The sequence below is a fragment of the Paroedura picta genome, chromosome 1 (assembly GCF_049243985.1).
Source record: "Paroedura picta isolate Pp20150507F chromosome 1, Ppicta_v3.0, whole genome shotgun sequence".
NCBI classification, from domain to species: Eukaryota; Metazoa; Chordata; class Lepidosauria; order Squamata; family Gekkonidae; genus Paroedura; species Paroedura picta.
In genome coordinates, this window is record NC_135369.1 from 177611082 (window position 1) to 177628987 (window position 17906).

The following is a 17906-nucleotide window of genomic DNA, read 5'->3' on the forward strand; positions in this document are numbered from 1 at the left end:
TCCTCCTCAGATTTTATTTTCCTGTAGGTTTATCCTCCCAGAGATCTAAACAACTGTTTGCTAAAACCAATTTTGTGCACATAGGAGTCTGAGGATATAACCCAGGCTTCCTCAACCAGGGTTCTGTGAAACCCTGGGGTTTCTTGACAGCCCTGGAAGGCTTTCCTGAATGGGTGAGAGTTAATTAATTTTTACTATACTTAAAATATATATTTATCAGGTGATGTGACTACCATATGGTCAAATCAACCTGTTTTCTCCTCCCAAAAAAGCCAATGATGGACCTGGAGAAGATGGGTAGCAGAGGAGTAAGTGCACAGCTATGCTTCCCAAACATATTCCGCATGGATTCAAATGATTAGCCGTGTTGGTCTGAAGTATTCTGCATGATTGAGCTACTTCCGGGATTTCTCGGAGCCTGAAAAAATGTTTCAGTGGTTTCTCAATGGTAAAAAAGTTAAGACTGATTTAACGTATGAAAAAGGCATAAACTCTTACAATCATCTCACATCGTGCATTTTAAAAGCAACCTGTCTCAGTTCAAACTGATTACTGGTTTTCCACCATTTCCTCTATCTTATCGTGTCTGAGTTCAGGAAGAGATATTTTAAGATATTTCGGTCTTCTATGAGAGAGAGAGAGAAATCTGGGTGTAAGTGAATGCCTGGTCTGAACACACCGCAGAAAGTCTTTAAGTAAACAATATTCCAAGTGGCAGTGGCAGAGGGGATAAGGACTAGCACTCATATTCTAGCCTCTGAAAGATATTTGTGTATTTGTAAGCTAAAGATGGAACCAGATGTGACCACAATTTGCTACTAGGATGGCAATCCTACGTCAAGGTGACCCATTGCTCATATTTACATAAGGGATCATGCATTATGACATCACTTTCCTCTGTTGCATCTTTATCCTGCCTTTTGAAGGCACTAGAGTTGACAAACAGGATTATTGCCAGGTATTTTCCTAGCAAGCAGCTCTATACAACATAAATGGGCCTAGCCAGCTCTCGCAGTCCCAATTTTGTACAATGCCTTACCAAGCAAACACATTGTTGCTATCATGGTTTGAAGCTTGAGAGAAGTTTTGTAAGCAGGTTTTTTAGGACTGATTTTAAGAGGTCTGCAGGTTTTGGGTACACCTGAAAAAACCTTCTGGACCAGGCTTCCTCAAGCAGAGTTTCATGAAACTCTTGATAGCTCTAGAAAGGTTTCCTGAATGGGTGAGTTAATTTTTATATATTTTAAAGTTGTTAAACATTTATTGGGCGATATGACCATATATGATCATGTTGACCCGCCCCCCTTCCCAAAATGGCTAATGATGGGCCTGGAGGGGGTGGGTGGGTGAAGGGGCCTTTGGTGGGTGTGCATATAGCCAAGATCTGGATTCATGTTCTGCACATTTATTCCACTTCTGGGGTTTCTCAAAGCCTGAAGAATGTTTCAGGGGTTTCTCAATGATAAAAAAGTTGGGAAAGTCTGTTATAGACCTTAGTCAGCCCCAAGGCTTTGTAAAGTCATTCTATCCTTCCTTCTTTCAGTTGTCCTTCTGTAAAAGGGATCCAAGTTGTTGTCAGAGTTTAAATGTGGAAAGAGGGTTGAGCACCTAAGTGCTTAAAAGAATAAAGTAGTGTTATGGAGAAGAATGACAACTTTGTATAGAAAGCGAAGAGACTTATCTGACTCTTTAACTGTTGTTCTGAATCTCTTCTGAGGGCAAGCAGGGAGGAAGTGCGTTCAAAGGAGCAGGAAGTCTCCAGTTAAGCCAATCAGGACATAGGAGGAGACTATTTGAAAAGCATCAGGGAAGTTCTTAATCTAATCTAACTATCCTAAATACACATCTTCTCCCATGTCCCCTGTAGGATATTCTTCATCTGTTTTTGAATTATGCACTCTACAGATCTTGCATATTCCAAAACCTTTTCTGAAGATCTAGTGTGCAAAGCTCTTCAGGTTCATCTTCTTCCATAAAGTCTGAAATCAATTGAAAGGACTGAAGAAATACTGATTAGAACCAAATAAAACAACTTGTTAATTTGAGAGTCAAGGATATTGGATCTCAATCAGATATAGAAAGGTCCCCTACCTTTCTAGCTTCTAACAAATCCAGATATATTCCGTCACCGGCAGCATATTCTTCTAACTTTAGAGTGTAATATCCTTAGATGAGCTTCCACTGCCATCGGCCATTCTCAAAGGCCGTTACCAAAATATCCCTCTGTCTGAGAGATTCTGTCTGTGCAGAACTAGACAACTTGAAACTGTAGAACATACTTTATTGCACTGTTCTTTTTACAGTGAGATCTGTTTTAAATTGATAACTCATTTGTTCAGAAGGTTTCCTGGCCATTCAGACTCTGTGCTGGTAAAAACGTTATTGAAGGACAAGAATCCTGAGGTCAGCTGTTACAGCAAAGTTTTGTGCTGCCTGTAAAATCCGTTGCCTCAGGGTAGGGTGACTTTTCTGTGACATTTGTACCTATTATATTGGGATTGTCCTATTTTATTCTATTCTTATGGGTAAGGGATTGCTTTCCCCCTCCCATTTTATTCTATAGTTGTGTTTTACGATAGTTCTGGTCTAAGACTGTTTATGCAAACTTAAATGGACTCCAGGGAATGGTAGAGGACAGGAAGGCCTGGAGGATCATTGTCCATGGGGTCGCGATTGGTCGGACACGACTTCGCACATAACAACAACAAAAAGACTGTTTAAATAAATAAGTATATGAGGAAAAATACTGACTAGGGATCTAAAAATTTGTGCCAGCTACTATCATAAATGGTGGCTCGTTCCAAGTACAGGAAAACCAGAATGATCTTGTTTCCATCTAAATAACAATCTTGCCATCCGTGAACTGAATATGAACCTTAATGGCACCTGACTTACACACAGTTATACACCTAAATACTTTGGCACTACCTTGGACGGGACCTTGAGCTGTAAACATTCTTGTAACAATGTACAGTGAAAGTATGCACATGAAACAACATTCTTCAAAAATTATGCGGTACAACTTGGGGTATGCCTGCTACAACACTTAGATGCTCAGCTTTAAGACTGGTTATTATACGGCAGAATATGGTGTTCCAGTGTGGCCTGCCAACCTGCATGTCCAACTATTGGCTTAAAATAATAAAATAGCTTTATTTAGAAGAGAAACAACTTTGTATAGAAAAAAGAGGAGACAGAGTTCTGTCTAACTGTTGTTCTACAGTCATTCATTCTGTTCTGGAGGCAAGCAGGGAGGAAGTATGCTCAAAGGAGCAGGAAGTGTCCAACTGAGCCAATCAGGACATGGGAAGCGACTATTAGAAAAAACATCAGGAAGTTCCTAATCTAACTATACTAAATGCATATCTCACAAGTTAAATGTATATTGCTACTATTTTTATTTCCAAATTCAGATTCTGCCCTTTTTGCCCCAAGAGGCAGTACACAAAAACACACCAAAGGAAAAAGAGCCTTTCAAAACATAAAGCCATGCTAAAGAGTAGCAATGCAATAAAAAAACACACACACAGGCGTTAAACGAACGACAACAAAAACCGAATGAATAAGTCTCATTGCCTTGAGCTCCTTGATGAAAGAGGGGGATCAAAATGTCCTAAGGAAAATAATAAACAAGGATCCTGGAGGAAGGCATAAACATTGCTATGTGTCACAGCCATGATGACATTAGACACAAGCTTACCTACTATTCTGACACACCCTAAACTGGCACAAACCATATATTACCTGCCCATTGGAAAAGCCAATTGACAACAATTAATTAAGTGAGAAGAGGTGTGAGGGGAGGATTAAATCAAAGTACCTTCCCCTTATATTTTTGCATGAAACATTTTACAAGATGGTTTCCTCGGGACAGGCATGCAGGGAACTGGGGGAAGAGCCGGGGCAATATTTTCATCTCCAAATCATATTTTCTTCTTTCTTAATGACTTTTCCACAAACGTCATGTCTGCAGAAATAACTTGCCAGAACGCTATTAAGAGTAGTTCATGTTTTCTCATGCCAGATGCAATAAGTAACTTTTTTCCCCTTCTACACACCTCTCCTGTCGCAAGCCCAAACTATGGTGTAGACACAAGCTGTTGTGCTTCCAGCCACTGGAAGATATGCTGGTTTTATCTTGACTGTTAGTCACCTAGTGCTTAATAATAACAATAACAATAACCTTTATTTTTATATCCCCCATTTCCTGTGCTCAGGGTGGGTAAAAACAATTAGTAATAGCAACAAAATCTTTAAAACAGTATAAATACAGTTAAAAACATTCTGATATATATAGACCCCAATTAAATTCAGGTTTTGATTGAGGGCGGCGTCTGGACTTTCCAGTCCAGTCTCAGTCGATGGCAGTGAGGCCCACATTTCTTGGAGGGTGTTTAGGGTCCCAACCATATGCCAGGTGGAACAGCTCTGTCCTGCAGGGTCTGCGGAAATGATTAAGGTCCTGCAGAACCCTGATTTCTCCTGGCAGAGCATTCCACCGTGCCGGGGCCAAGTCCAAAAAGGCCCTGTTTGGGCCAGGGATCCTCAGCAAATTTTGGTCCTATGATCTTAATGATCTTTGGGGATGACATCATGGAAAAGCCTGAAGGTTTATTTAAAGCCACTTGCTCAGTTCCATAGTAGGCTTCATAAAAGCTACACTGCATGAATTACAGTCTATGGAATAAAAAATTATTTCCATCCCTGGATTCCTGCGTAACAAATTTGGCAGCCTGCTTTGATTTTTGTAGCTGGTTTTTCCTGGTTTTCAACCACCTGCCATATCACACCCGCCAACAGAAGTCAAAAGTGTTAGGGTGGTCTGTCATAAGGTAAATGTTATTCTTCAATAATGTTCTACAAACTCATCATTATAAATCGGGGGGAAAAGCATCTGCTAATAAGCACCGGGGTGTTCATTAACCTATTAAAGTTTTTTTTCCCTCCTGTCAACTCAGGCAAATAAAAAAATTAGAACCATGTGCAACAATTGCGTGTGTGCACGCACATGGAGGGGGGACAGCACACATTTCAAAGGCAACTCAAAGTCTCCTTGTAGTCACTTGGACGGCCTGCAGAGAACAAATATGATGGTACTGACCTGTTTAGATGTACAGAATGGAAAAGGTTCCTCACATAACCCCCCCCACACACACACACACACACACACACAGCTATGGAATCACAGTTGCCAAGTGCAACCTGCCTGTCCTTTCTGAACTGCTAAGGAGGCTGTTTAAAGAGTCATTTTTATTAAGTTCAAACTACTTTGCAAAGTGGGAGGGAAGGCTGTGTGGTATAACCTGGTCTCGTCAGGTTACTACTTGGATGGCAGACCACCATGGAAGACCCTGCAGAGGATGGTAGTGGCAAGCCACCTCTGTATCACGCTGGTCTTGAAAGCCCCTTACTGTGGTTGCCATGTCAATTGTAATAGTAACAACAACAACAACAACTATTATTTATTATTATTTATTGTTATTATTATTTATTGTTATTTATTGTCATCCCGCCCCCATCAAGTATTGCTGCCTTGCCGTGGCAAGGGGGCTTGCGTAGCTCAGTGAAGCTATGAGCTATGCCGTGTAGGGCTACCCAAGATGGACAGGTCATAACTGAGAGCTCTGACAAAAGGTGATCCACTGGAGAAGGAAATGGCAAACCACTCCAGTATCTTTTCCATGAAAACCCAATGGACAAGTTCAAAAGGCATAACGATATGACGCCGGAAGATGAGCCCCTCAGGTCGGAAGGTGTCCAATATGCTACTGGGGATGAGCAGACGGCTAGTACGAGTAGCGCCAGAATGAATGAAGCGACTGGGCCAAAGCCGAAAGGACGCTCAGTTGTGGAAGTAACTGGTGGCGAAAAGACAGTCCGATGCTGTAAAGATTTTTATTCCATAGGAACCTGGAACGTCAGATCCATGAATCAAGGCAAGCTGGACGTGGTTAAACAAGAGATGACAAGACTGAACATCGACATTTTAGGAATCAGTGAACTAAAATGGACAGGAATGGGTGAATTTAATTCAGATGACCATCAGGTATACTACTGTGGACAAGAATTTTGCAGAAGAAATGGAGTAGCCTTCATAATCAATAAGAGAGTAGGAAAAGCAGTCTTGGGATACAATCCCCAAAATGACAGAATGATCTCAGTTAGAATCCAAGGCAAACCTTTCAACATCACAGTAATCCAGGTCTATGCCCCAACCACTGCTGCTGAAGAGGATGAAGTTGACCAGTTCTATGAAGCCCTACAACACCTTCTAGAAGCAACACCAAAAAATGATGTGCTTATCATCATGGGGGATTGGAATGCTAAAGTAGGAAGCCAAAAGATAACCTGGATAACAGGTAAGTTTGGCCTTGGACTACAAAATGAAGCAGGGCACAGGCTGGTAGAATTTTGTCAAGAGAATACAATCGTCATAGCAAACACTCTTTTCCAACAACCCAAGAGACGACTCTACACATGGACATCACCAGACGGTCAACACAGAAATCAGATTGACTATGTGCTCTGCAGCCAAAGATGGAGAAGTTCTATACAGGCAATAAAAACAAGACCAGGAGCTGATTGTGGTTCAGATCATGAGCTTCTTGTTGCAAAATTTAGGCTTAAATTGAAGAAAGTAGGGAAAAGCACTAGGCCACTCAGGTATGAACTAAATCATATTCCCAACGAATATACAGTAGAGGTGACAAATAGATTTAAGGAATTAGATCTGATAGACAGAGTGCCGCCGCCACACACAACCCTATTCTCAACCTTCCTAATACCGTGACCCTTTAATACAGTTCCTCATGTTGTGATGACCCCCAACCATAAAATTATGCAAGGGTTCTTTCACAGGAATTAAACCAAAACTGACTAATGGTGTGAAGATCTATTGTTCATGATTGTATATAAATTGGTTATAAATTGTATATGAATTGGCGGGAGCCTTCAGGAGGAGTGGCCACAGTGGTGGTGCCCCCCCCCAGCCAAGCTGCTCACCCTGCTGCAACCCCTGTCAAAGGGTCATTCGACCCCCAAAGGGGTCCTGACCCCAAGGTTGAGAACCACTGCTCTAGGACGGGGCAGACAAACTGTAGATCTCCAGATAAGTTCACGGGGGCTCATGGGAATTGTAGTCCATGGAAATCTGGAGAGCCACCATTTGGTCACCCCGTCCTAGGATTTGGACAACTCTTCCTGGACCGTACTTGTGAGGATAAGTTAGGTTGAGAGGATAAGTTAGGCTGCGTCTGGTCCAAGGTCACCCAGCAAGCTTCCTCTGGGCATAGAGCAGGAGGCAAGGGACTGTGAATTTCCTGCACTGTGAAGGAGGTTGGATTAGACGACTCTTGACGTCCCTTCCAGATCTATGTTTCTACATTTCCATGACAGAGTGACAATTCAAACCAGTCTCCCAAACGCTAGTCCAACACTCTAACCACTACAAACCATACTGGCTTTAATATCTTCACAACTTACTGAACCTTCACAAAATACAAAAAAATGTAAGTCAGGATCCAGATCCTTGGAATGGAACTGGTAACCACCTTCATTAACAATAGCCTGAGCATTCAATTTTAAAAACAATTAATTTTTAAAACTGGATTTTTTAAAGTGGTTGGCCTTCTAGGGCGGTGGTCCCCAACCACCGGGCTGCAGCCCGTTGCCGGGCCGCGGCCCCCTCTCCCCGCCTGCCCCCCAGTAAGAAACTTCCCAGGCCGCAAGCAAATTGGCCACAATAGCGGCCAATTAGCTTGCGGCCCGGCAAGCTTCTTTTTGTGGAGGGGGAGAGGGAAGCAGGGCCGCACATGCGCGTTTGAGGCCGCGCATGGCGCAAACATGCATGCGCGGCTAGGCGATCGCCCTCCCCACCGCCGCCGGTCCGCAGCCTTAAAAAGACTGCGGACCACTGTTCTAGGGGATCAAATCACTCTTCCTCAGACTGACACCCTTTGACCTCTAGACTCTTACTCTTCACATCAAGATGGAGCTCTTTCCACAGGCATTTGGTTGAGGCCAGGGAAGCTAAGATCAGGGCCCCCCTCCTAGCCTAGCTTGGACAGCAGGCAGTTCTCCCCATTAACTTCCCCCTGAGGCACCTGGTGGGAGACTGCTGAGTGGGAGGGGGGAATGAATGTTTTAGTGTTCGCCTTCTGGGAGGGTTGGGTTTTAAGGTAGGGATAGTTTCTAGAAGAAGAGTTGGTTCTTATATGCTGCTTTTATCTACCCAAAAGAGTCTCAAAGCGGCTTACAGTCGCCTTCCCTTCCTCTCCCCACAACAGACACCCTGTGAGGGAGGTGAGGCTGAGAGAGTCCTGATATTACTGAAGAAGAGTTGGTTCTTATATGCCTCTTTTCTCTACCCAAAGGAATCTCAACGGAGTTTACAGTCACCTTCCCTTTCCTCTCCCCACAACAGACACCCCGTGAGGTGGGTGCGGCTAAGAGAGCCCTGATATCACTACTCAGTCAGAACAGTTTTATCAGTGCTGTGGCGAGCCCAAGGTCACGCAGCATGTGGGGGAGTGCAGAATCGAACCCAGCATGCCAGATTAGAAGTCTGCACTCTTAACCACTACACCAAACTGGCTCTACTGTTTTACTGAGCAGTTTTTATTCTTTGTAACCTGCTGTGAGCCAGCTTGCTGGAGTGGCAAGTAAGAGAATGAATGAATGAATGAATGAATGAATGAATGAATGAATGAATGAATGAATGAATGAATGAGATGTTAGCAGAGGAGTTGAGCTGTTCTGGTAAATCCCTAAGGGTCTCCAGCAAATTGGCTATGATAGCCTTAAGGGAATGATCCTGCTCCCTGAGAGCCAGAAACTCCATGGAGCAAACACAAATCGACGATTTCCATCCAGTGGGTTGATAATTGTACATGGCACTATCTGCAAGACACTGGATAGTTCCTGCTGACTTTCTGCCTTCATAAGTGGTTAGTAGTTTAAAGGTACCTAGAGAGATGCAGGATCCTCAATCCTTGTCCCTAGTCTAAGAGCTTTAAAGTTTAGGAGGCCTAGGAGAAGCCTTAAAGTTCAGGGGCCCACAGCCTATGCCTCCAAGCAGAAACAGCAGAGAGTGGGAGCTGCAATCAGGCCTAGACAAATGGACCTTGCTCAATGAGCAACAGACCAGACCCAGACAAAAACACCACTCTCCAGAAGTCTACAAACACCCACACATCCTCAAGCTCTGTCCTTTCACAAAGCAAACTTAATTATTGTTCCCCACTTCAGGAAAGGCTAATAAAAACCCGCTCACCTTCTCTCCTGGTTTCTTTCTTTCAGCCCAGCTGCCTCTGCCTAGGAGGAGCTTGACATTTCAGAGGCAAATTAAAGGCAAGGCACAGATACATCTCAGGTGTCTGTGTGAAAAGGCTGCCATTCACCTTTGCATTTAAGAGCATACCTGCGTCCTGATATGTAACAAACAACTATATCTATTAAAACATTTAAACCCCACCTTTCCTTGTGGTTCAGGGTGGCTTAAAATAATACTTAAAAAAAAACATTTCCAGTTAAAACCAGAATGAAACAGCAAACCCCAAATCTCTCCCACAGATCTAGGTGACTAAGAACATATAAAACAGCATAATTGAGCTTGTGATCTTCAGTGTTCACCTGCTCAGAAACTTGCCTCATGTTGCTCACAATGCCAATTAGTTTCTAAAGAAACTCACTTGGACTCTCAGATGGATAAATTAGCAATTTGAAATTCACTATCTTTCACGTTAGCATGCTATTTTAACAGAATGCACAGTAGAAAGCATTTGTCATGGTATCAGGCAGGCAGGCATGCAGCCTATTTGGATAGTTGGTTAATAGAACAGAGTTTGCCCAATCATGAAAGAATGATTCTTTATTTAATATAGACTTTGCCCAATCATAGAAGTGTGATTCTTTGGTTAATATAGACTTTGCTCAATCTTAGAAGCATGATTCTTTGGTTAATACAGAGTGTGATTCTTTGGTTAATATAGACTTTGCTCAATCTTAGAAGCATGATTCTTTGGTTAATACAGAGTGTGATTCTTTGATTAATATAGACTTTGCTGAATCTTAAAAGTGTAATTCTTTGGTTAATACAGTTTGCCCAATCTTAGACATGATTCTTTGGTTAATACAGAGGGCCATTTCGCACGGGGATCTTTGTTGCAAATTGTTTGCGGAATGAAAAATCGCCATTTAAAATAGTGGAATTCGTCGTTTTGCACACCTGGCTTTGTAGTGGAATCAGTTGCGTTTTTTAGCGTTTCCCACAGGCTTCCGGTCTCGGCAGAAATCGCTAGAAAGGAAGCGCTATTGCCAAGCTCGTCCCGCCCCTGGCCGTCAAGCAGCCAATGGGCAGCCGTTAGCATGCTCCCAAACAGCCGCTTTCCCTTTAAGGAAGGTTTTTTAAAAAAAAAAACAGACCCATAGCAACGAATCTGTGTAGATTCGTTGCTACGGAGAGACCCATCCAGCTGCCTATTGTGAGCTATCGTTTGATTGTATGATCGTTTGCACGCTGCCCCGAGTGATAAAAAAAAATCCCCCCCCCCTTCTCACGGGCTCGATTTTCGGCTGAATTTATGTGTCAAAAATAAAGGGACTTTATTTCAGCAAACGGGCTTTTAAGTGGTTTGTGCTTAGTGACTAAAGGTGAAGGACTGAAGCCAGGGAAGCCTCTAAACAGAAAGAGGCTCGCCGGTGCGTTTATCCCCGCTCGCTCCGAGAAAAAAAAATGGCGATCGCTTCGCCGGAAGTTTGGAGGAGAGATCCAGGGGGAGGGACTTTGAAGAACCAGCTACAATGGTAACGCACAGGTCTTTAGCGCTAGTGTTGCAGATTGGTTGCAGGAGTGTATCGCTATCCGGAGGGTGAATCCAGTTTTCTGGATTCCCCTGAAAGCGCCACAACGAAGCGCTTATTGCTGATCGGTTTCAGGATTGTTGCAGATTGTTGACGACGTCGTGCGTTATGGCAAATTAGTAGCGTTTTCAATCGGCAACCATTGTGCTATTTTTAAGCCGTGGGAAATGCCCCAGAGTTTGCCCAAACTTAGATGTGTGATTCTTCGGTTTGTATAGACTTTCCTCAATCTTATAAGCACGATTCTTTGGCTAATACAGAGTTTGCCAAATCTCAGATGTGTGATTCTTTGGTTAATCCAGAGTTTGCCCAGTCTTAAATGTGTGATTCTTTGGTTTACAGTGTTTGCCCAATCATGAAAGCATAATACTGTGTGCACTAAAGGAAATCTCCAAAGAAGTTTATGGCAAAAGTAAAACTTACGTTCGTTCAAGTAGATTCAAGTTTACATTCCTGTTGAAAGGGGACAGAGAAGCCTAATCGAAAGAGTACTTTCCCTATAATTAGTGGCTAGATGAATCCAGCATCATGTATGTGGAAGTCTCAGGGCACTGGTTCTACAGGACAGAACTGCAGAGACATGTGACTCCAAGAAGATCCATGTCACAATGGAGTAGAACAAAGCAAGAGGAGGGTCAGAGGGCAGCTCCCTGGTTAAGACAAAGAGAGGCATCCCATTTAAGGGGACAACACTTATACACTCTTAGAGATGTAGGGGCCCATGCCCCCAAGTCCAGGCATGCTGAGTTGCTCACTCCAACAGGTATGTGCTTGATAATTATGGCACAAGGTGTCCATGATGCATGACATACACAGCAAATCAAAGGGTTGCTTAACTTAACATAAAACCTGATCCACACGGAAGTAGCCATGTGAGTACATGCATGTTCTAAGTCATTGAAATGCAGTTTAAAACACTCAACACACATTTGCTCCCTTTATGGCCACCCTTTTCTTGCAAGGGTAAAGGAAGATCTCCAAGCAAGACCTTCACTGAAACGAATTTCCTGCACAGTGTACTGCCTTTCTTTCCAAATCGTTCTTGCACATCTGAGTCCAATAAACAGCCAAGGCAACGCCCAGTTTTCTAAGAACTACAGATATAAATTTAATTCTTATTTTATACCCGTCTCCTCCCCCAAGAATTTATGTGGGTAATAACAGTGAAACGCCAAAATTATGAGTCTGCCTAGTACCAAATCAAGCCATCAATGCACTAAGCCAGGCATCTAACCTGGTGCTAGGCAGCGATTAGGCCATGTGACATCAATGGCCCCCTCTTCCCACTTCCTCTCTTGGATGCTTTATTGGGGGGATGTGAGGCTGAGTTACACCGCCATGTTCTGGCTCCTGCTGTATAACTTTTTGATGTCCGTGTCATGTTTTAATGGGGTTTTATTGGGGGTTTCATGCGGACAATTGTACCCTGCCACAAGCCAGTCCTGGGAGTGGCGGGTAAATAGTAGTAGCAGTAGTAGCAGTAGTAGTAGTAGTAGTAGTTGTTTTTGTTGCTGTTGTTTGGGGGACATACACAGAGAGGTGGTACCTGAGGTAGTATGGTCGCCATTGCATAGTTGCTTAGTTTGTGATTGTTAATTTAATGGGATTTTATTGGGGTTTTATTGTTTTACAATTGTATGTGTAAGCTGGCGCGAGGCGACGGTGAGTGGCGGTATAGAAATCGAATAATAAATAAATTATTTATTGGGTAATCTAATAATCTATATAATCTAATAATAAATAAATAAATAAATAAGGTATGCAGGTCCCAGACTGTGTTAGGCCTTAACGTTTTTTTGCCCCAGCCAGTGTAACGTATTGGGATAAAAGATGCTCCATCATATTTTGTCAGGCAAAACTTCAAAGCAGGGATGCATTGAAGAGAAGTGGGGGAAACAGTGAGATTAATGGATGGCATAGGCCTGGTGTAGAAAAAAGATCCCAGAAATATAAAACATGCTGAGCAATGATAGATGTATGAAAGACCTTGGGTTTTGTGAACGTCAGCCACCAGGAACAGAAGATTGGACACCATGAGAATGCTGTGCACAGAAGATCTTCCATCCACAGGACATTTCCAGCTACATCCCAAAATGATCCCTGAAATGCTGCTCACGGGAGAAAGCATCCCCCTGGGAACAACCTGAGGGGAGAGTCATCGGTCAGAGAGTTTAAAAATAAACCTCCCTTTCCTGACTATGAAAGTCCTCCATGGAGTCCACAACTGGATTTTCCCGTGAGGACAAGTTAATGCAGTAGCCAATGAATGTTGCAGTGCAATATCTAATGATGTGTGGATAGAGCCCTAATTTGTATAAAAGTGAAAATATAAGTGCAACCTTGCCTTGCTGAATCAGACCCTTGGCCCATCTAGTTTCATGCCCTGTTCTGCACAGCAATTCCCAACTGAGGATGCCAGCCACCAGGACCATTTATGCACTGGAGGTTTCATGCCAGGCTGCAGGCTGGAGTTTGTCGTGGCAGGTTGCCCCACCTCTTCCTGTACCCATATGGGGGAGTATTTGGCCCAGTGCACTTCATCCGCCCCGATTTGTGCTCCTGCATGGGAGCTGGGGCAGTAAAGTTCCCAGTGCATAAACGATCCAGGTGGGACATGGGGATCCTCTAGAACAGGGGTAAGTCAACCTGTGGTCCTCCAGATGTCCATGGACTACAATTCCCATGAGCCCCTGCCAACCAATGCAGGCAGGGGCTCATAGTAATTGTAGTCCATGGACATCTGGAGGACCACAGGTTGACTACCCCTGATCTAGAATTACATCTCATCTCCAGACAGCAGAGATTAGTTCTTCTGGAGAAAATGGATGCTTTGAAAGGTGAATGCTGTACCATTGTATTCCCTGAAGCCTTCATGCTTCTTCCCCAAATCACCCAACCTGAACCTGGCAACCCTACTCCCCATTCCCCGCTGGTGACCAGGGAGGCCCAGCAACTCAATCCCCAACATGGGTTATTGTTAAGATGTTAAGAAGCTTATGTGCTAACTAGTGACACCAAAAGGTCACTACTGAGATGGCAGGGAATCCCAGTCATGTGCTTGGAAAATTGCACTCCACATGATTGGGAGATACCTTTGTTTAAGTGGGTTACTGCCTACTTCTTCTTCAGAATCTTGGCTTGCAAGAAGCAAGGATCTCCCACCATTAAGCTCTCCGCTGTCTCCATCTGCTGACATGTGGGCATGTAGTCCTGCTTGGAGACTAACCATAGGGGCTTGCAATGTGTTGCTGCTGTAACTGCCTTTCAGTCTTTTGTGCACAGCTTCATTAAGAAGACTGAAGCAGATTAATATTATATATAGTCATGTATACTCTTTTTAATAAAGATTATTCCTTTTAAACCTTAAAGCACTCTAAGTCTGGATCTTTGCCTAAGCCACAAAAGGTAACATATAACTGCAAATGCTCTTCAAAAACTCTGTTTTCCTGGAGGGATTTAGGGCTGAGTCTAGTTCAAAAATCCCAACATTCTTCCACAAAGTAAACTGCTAACCTGGTCTTTAAACCGCTTCAGCCTAGGAGACATCACTCTTTATGTCTGTGGGAAACGTCAATTTGAAACTTGTAATGTCTATCACAGTAGGGGGCTTGGAACCTTAATATGATGCTAATTCTCCCAATAAGGTGTGATTGGATGCATCATCCATCACCACCTTTTTCTACTCCCCGTCCTCAACATTTTAAAAGTTTCTACAGCTTCCACAAAGCTGTGGAGTTCTACAATGACTATTTTGGAGGCCTAAAAGCAGGACTTAGTGGGCAGGGCACTGTTATTGCCTCTAAACATCCCTTGCCCTTAGGGGTGCTCATCCTCATAGGGGGCCCATAGCTCTCCCAGAATTACGACTGATCTCCAGTGATCTATTTCCTTGGAGAAAAAGTGCAGAGTGTACTCTATGGCAGGGGTTGTCAACCTGTGGTCCTCCAGATGTCCATGGACTACAATTCCCATGAGCCCCTGCCAGCAAACACTGGCAGGGGCTCACGGGAATGGTAGTCCATGGACATCTGGAGGACCACAGGTTGACTACCCCTGCTCTATGGAGTCACATCTCTGCTGCAGCTTCCTCCCCTCCCAAATAGCCATCCTTCCCTGCCTCTGCCCCTTGAATCATCACAAATTTTCAAAGCCAGAGATTCCAGCCCCAGCTATGAACTCTTACCAACAGTTACCAAAATTTATCTGCTTGTTTGTTAATTAGATGTTTGGCCTGCCGCTCTCTGGAGAGTCATAAAACATCATAAAAACCCCACCCCAGAGAGAGAACAAAACAGAAAATGAACTAAGATAAAATAAAACAAGTTTGGCGGCATGATTTCCCCCTCCCATGCCAGCAGCCATCCACCCCCCCCCCCAAGCTGCAGTATGCCAGATTTTATTGCATAGCCCGAGGAGGAGTCCCATTGTTCCTAGCCCTGGCAGAAGTGCTCCGTTTTGCAGGCCCTGGGGAACTCTTGAACATGATCCTGGCCAATACTGGCAACCAATGCAGCTGCCTCTGCACCGTCTGCATGTGGGCCCTCCAAGGTGTACCAGTGAGAACCCTAGCAGCTGCATTCTGCACCACCTAGAGCAGGGGTAGTCAAACTGCGGCCCTCCAGATGTCCATAGACTACAATTCCCATGATCCCCTGCCAGCACTGGCAAGGGCTCATGGGAATTGTAGTCCACGGACATCTGGAAGGCCGCAGCTTGACTACCCCTGACCTAGAGTTTCCAGGTCAGGGACAGGGATAATCCCGCATAGAGTGAGTTACAGAAGTCCAGTTTAGAGGTGAATGTTGCATGGATCACTTTGGCTAGGCAGTCCGGGGGAAGGTAGGGCACTAGTAGCCTTGCCTGCCGAAGGTGGTTAAATGCCGTGTGGGCTATTTGTGTGACCTGGGCCTCCATAGAAAGGGAGCTATCCAGAGCAACCCCGTTTCCCGGCTGAGGGCAAGATGATAAGCTGCACCCTGGCCGGGGTGGATAAACACGCTTCCTAGTCTGCCGCCTTTCTGCCCAGCCAGAGGACCTCCATCTTGGAGGGGTTGAGTTTCAGGCAATTCTGCTCTAACCATCCAGCAATGGCTTCCAAACATCTGGCAAATGCACCAGGGAGGGGGAGTCTAGGTGGCCACCCATAAGGAGACAGAACTGGGTGTCATCTGCATATTGGTGACACTCCAGCCTGTAATTCCGAACCAGCTGTGCCAGAGGAAACATAAAGAAATTGAAAAATGCACGGGAGAGGACTGCCCAAAGAGGGACCCCACAAGGGAGTCGATAAGGGTGTGATAATTCCTCCCCTACTGCTACCCCCCCCGTGTCCGGTTCTGGGGAAAGGAGCACAGCTACTGAAAGGCTGTTCCCTGAATCCTAGCCCTGGTGACCAGTTGTCGGTTTTAAGATGCCTCCGCTGTCAAGTTACTCCTGCCTCCAATGATGCGTCGTCATCCATTCGCGTATCAAAGCTCTTTGCTAACCTTTAAAGCAGTTTTTCTTTTCAACCTTTAAAGCAGGTTTTGTGAAACCCTGGGGTTCTTAACAGCCCTGGAAGGGTTTCCCGAATGGGTGGGAGTTAATGAATTTTTAATATATGTTTTTAAATTTTGTAAACATTTATCAGGTGATATGACCATATATGGTCATGTTGGCCCGCCCACCCCTCCCAAAATGGCCAATGATGAGCCTGGAGTGGGTGGAACGGGGAGGGCCCCTAGAGAGACGCGTCCACAGCTGTGCCTCCCAACCATATTCTGCACAATCGTGCCTCTTGTGGGGTTTCTCGAAGAATGTTTCAGGGGTTTCTGGCGGGTAAATAAATTGAGAAAAGCTGCTTTAATGTGTACGGAAGGTGGGGGGAACCGGATATCCGTTTTGCAGATATCTGGTAGCATCTGATCTCTTGTTCATCTCTGAGACTGTATGCTGAAGAGGAGAGAAAGAAGGACGTCTGGCGGCGGCAAATGTTAGAGCACGAAACAAAGCGTTCATACAAGTCCTTATAATACCTGGCAAGCTTTGACGGACCACTGAGCACAACTCTACGAGTATTTAGGCTTCCTGGTCAGCCTAAATACAGTCCGCTCAGGCTCGGTTCAGGATTAAAAGGCCTTTAGTGCAAACAAATGCCGGTCCTCTTGCAGGCCCTGTTGTATGAACTTCGCACCCATCTGTTGAGCCGTTCCATTGATGCTGTGAATTGTTCCATGAAATGGGCCTTCGGAGCACTGGAGGCCACCCTGGAAAGGAACAGCTACTGGGAATATTACAGAACGCTCTTTGTGTGGCAGGAACAGGGCTTCCTCATCAACTCTCTCTCTCTCTCTCTCTCTCTCTAATATGGAAGTTCCAGCTATGAACAAACAAAGCGTGATCAAAAAGCCAGCCGTGGTCTTTCTGTGCAAAGTGTCAGATACTGTTCTCGTTTTTATGTCTTTTCCACCCAGTTATCTTGATTTGATTTGCACTGGTGGAGAATATTCAACACTGCTGCTGCACGGGAAATATTTTTCAACAACAGGTAGTTTCTAGTACTCAAGGTTACAGATACGTCGCTGAAGTTATAAATACATTCCTTTTGGGACCAGAACCAATGGGATGAAATTAGTTGAAAAGAATTTTCGGCTTAACATCTGGAAGAGGTTCTTGATGGGTGGAGCGGTTCCTCAGTGGAACAGGCTTCCTCGGGAGGTGGTGGTGGGTTCTCCTTGTTTGGAAGTTTTTTAAGCAGAGGCTAGATCTGTCAAGAAATGCTGATTCTCTGATCTTAGGCAGATTGTGAGTGGGTGGGCAGAAGGGACTGTGTCAGTGCTTGGTTCTTGTGGCCCCTTCCAACTCCATGGTTCTATGGGTCAAAAAAATTTATGCTCCCATACCTTTTGCTGATTTTTGTCTTCCCCATCTTTTCTTCCTCTGCTTAGCGTGCAACTCTTTCTGAAGTGCCCTTTTTTGTGTTTTTTATTTAAATTTATTAAACCTAGTTGTATTAATGTTATGCTGCCTTCATTCTACCTGCCTTTGGTCTTCTGTCGCACAGGCGT

General features: G+C 44.3%; 1 long non-coding RNA gene across 1 annotated transcript in view; it reads left to right on the forward strand.

The window, feature by feature from the left end:
• Positions 1 to 924: 924 nt before the first annotated feature.
• Positions 925 to 17906, forward strand: part of LOC143821257 (uncharacterized) — a 30325-nt gene continuing 13343 nt past the window's right edge. The window contains exon 1 of the long non-coding RNA XR_013225755.1: positions 925 to 958. This is a non-coding gene — a long non-coding RNA (uncharacterized LOC143821257). The remainder of the gene's footprint in view (positions 959 to 17906) is intronic.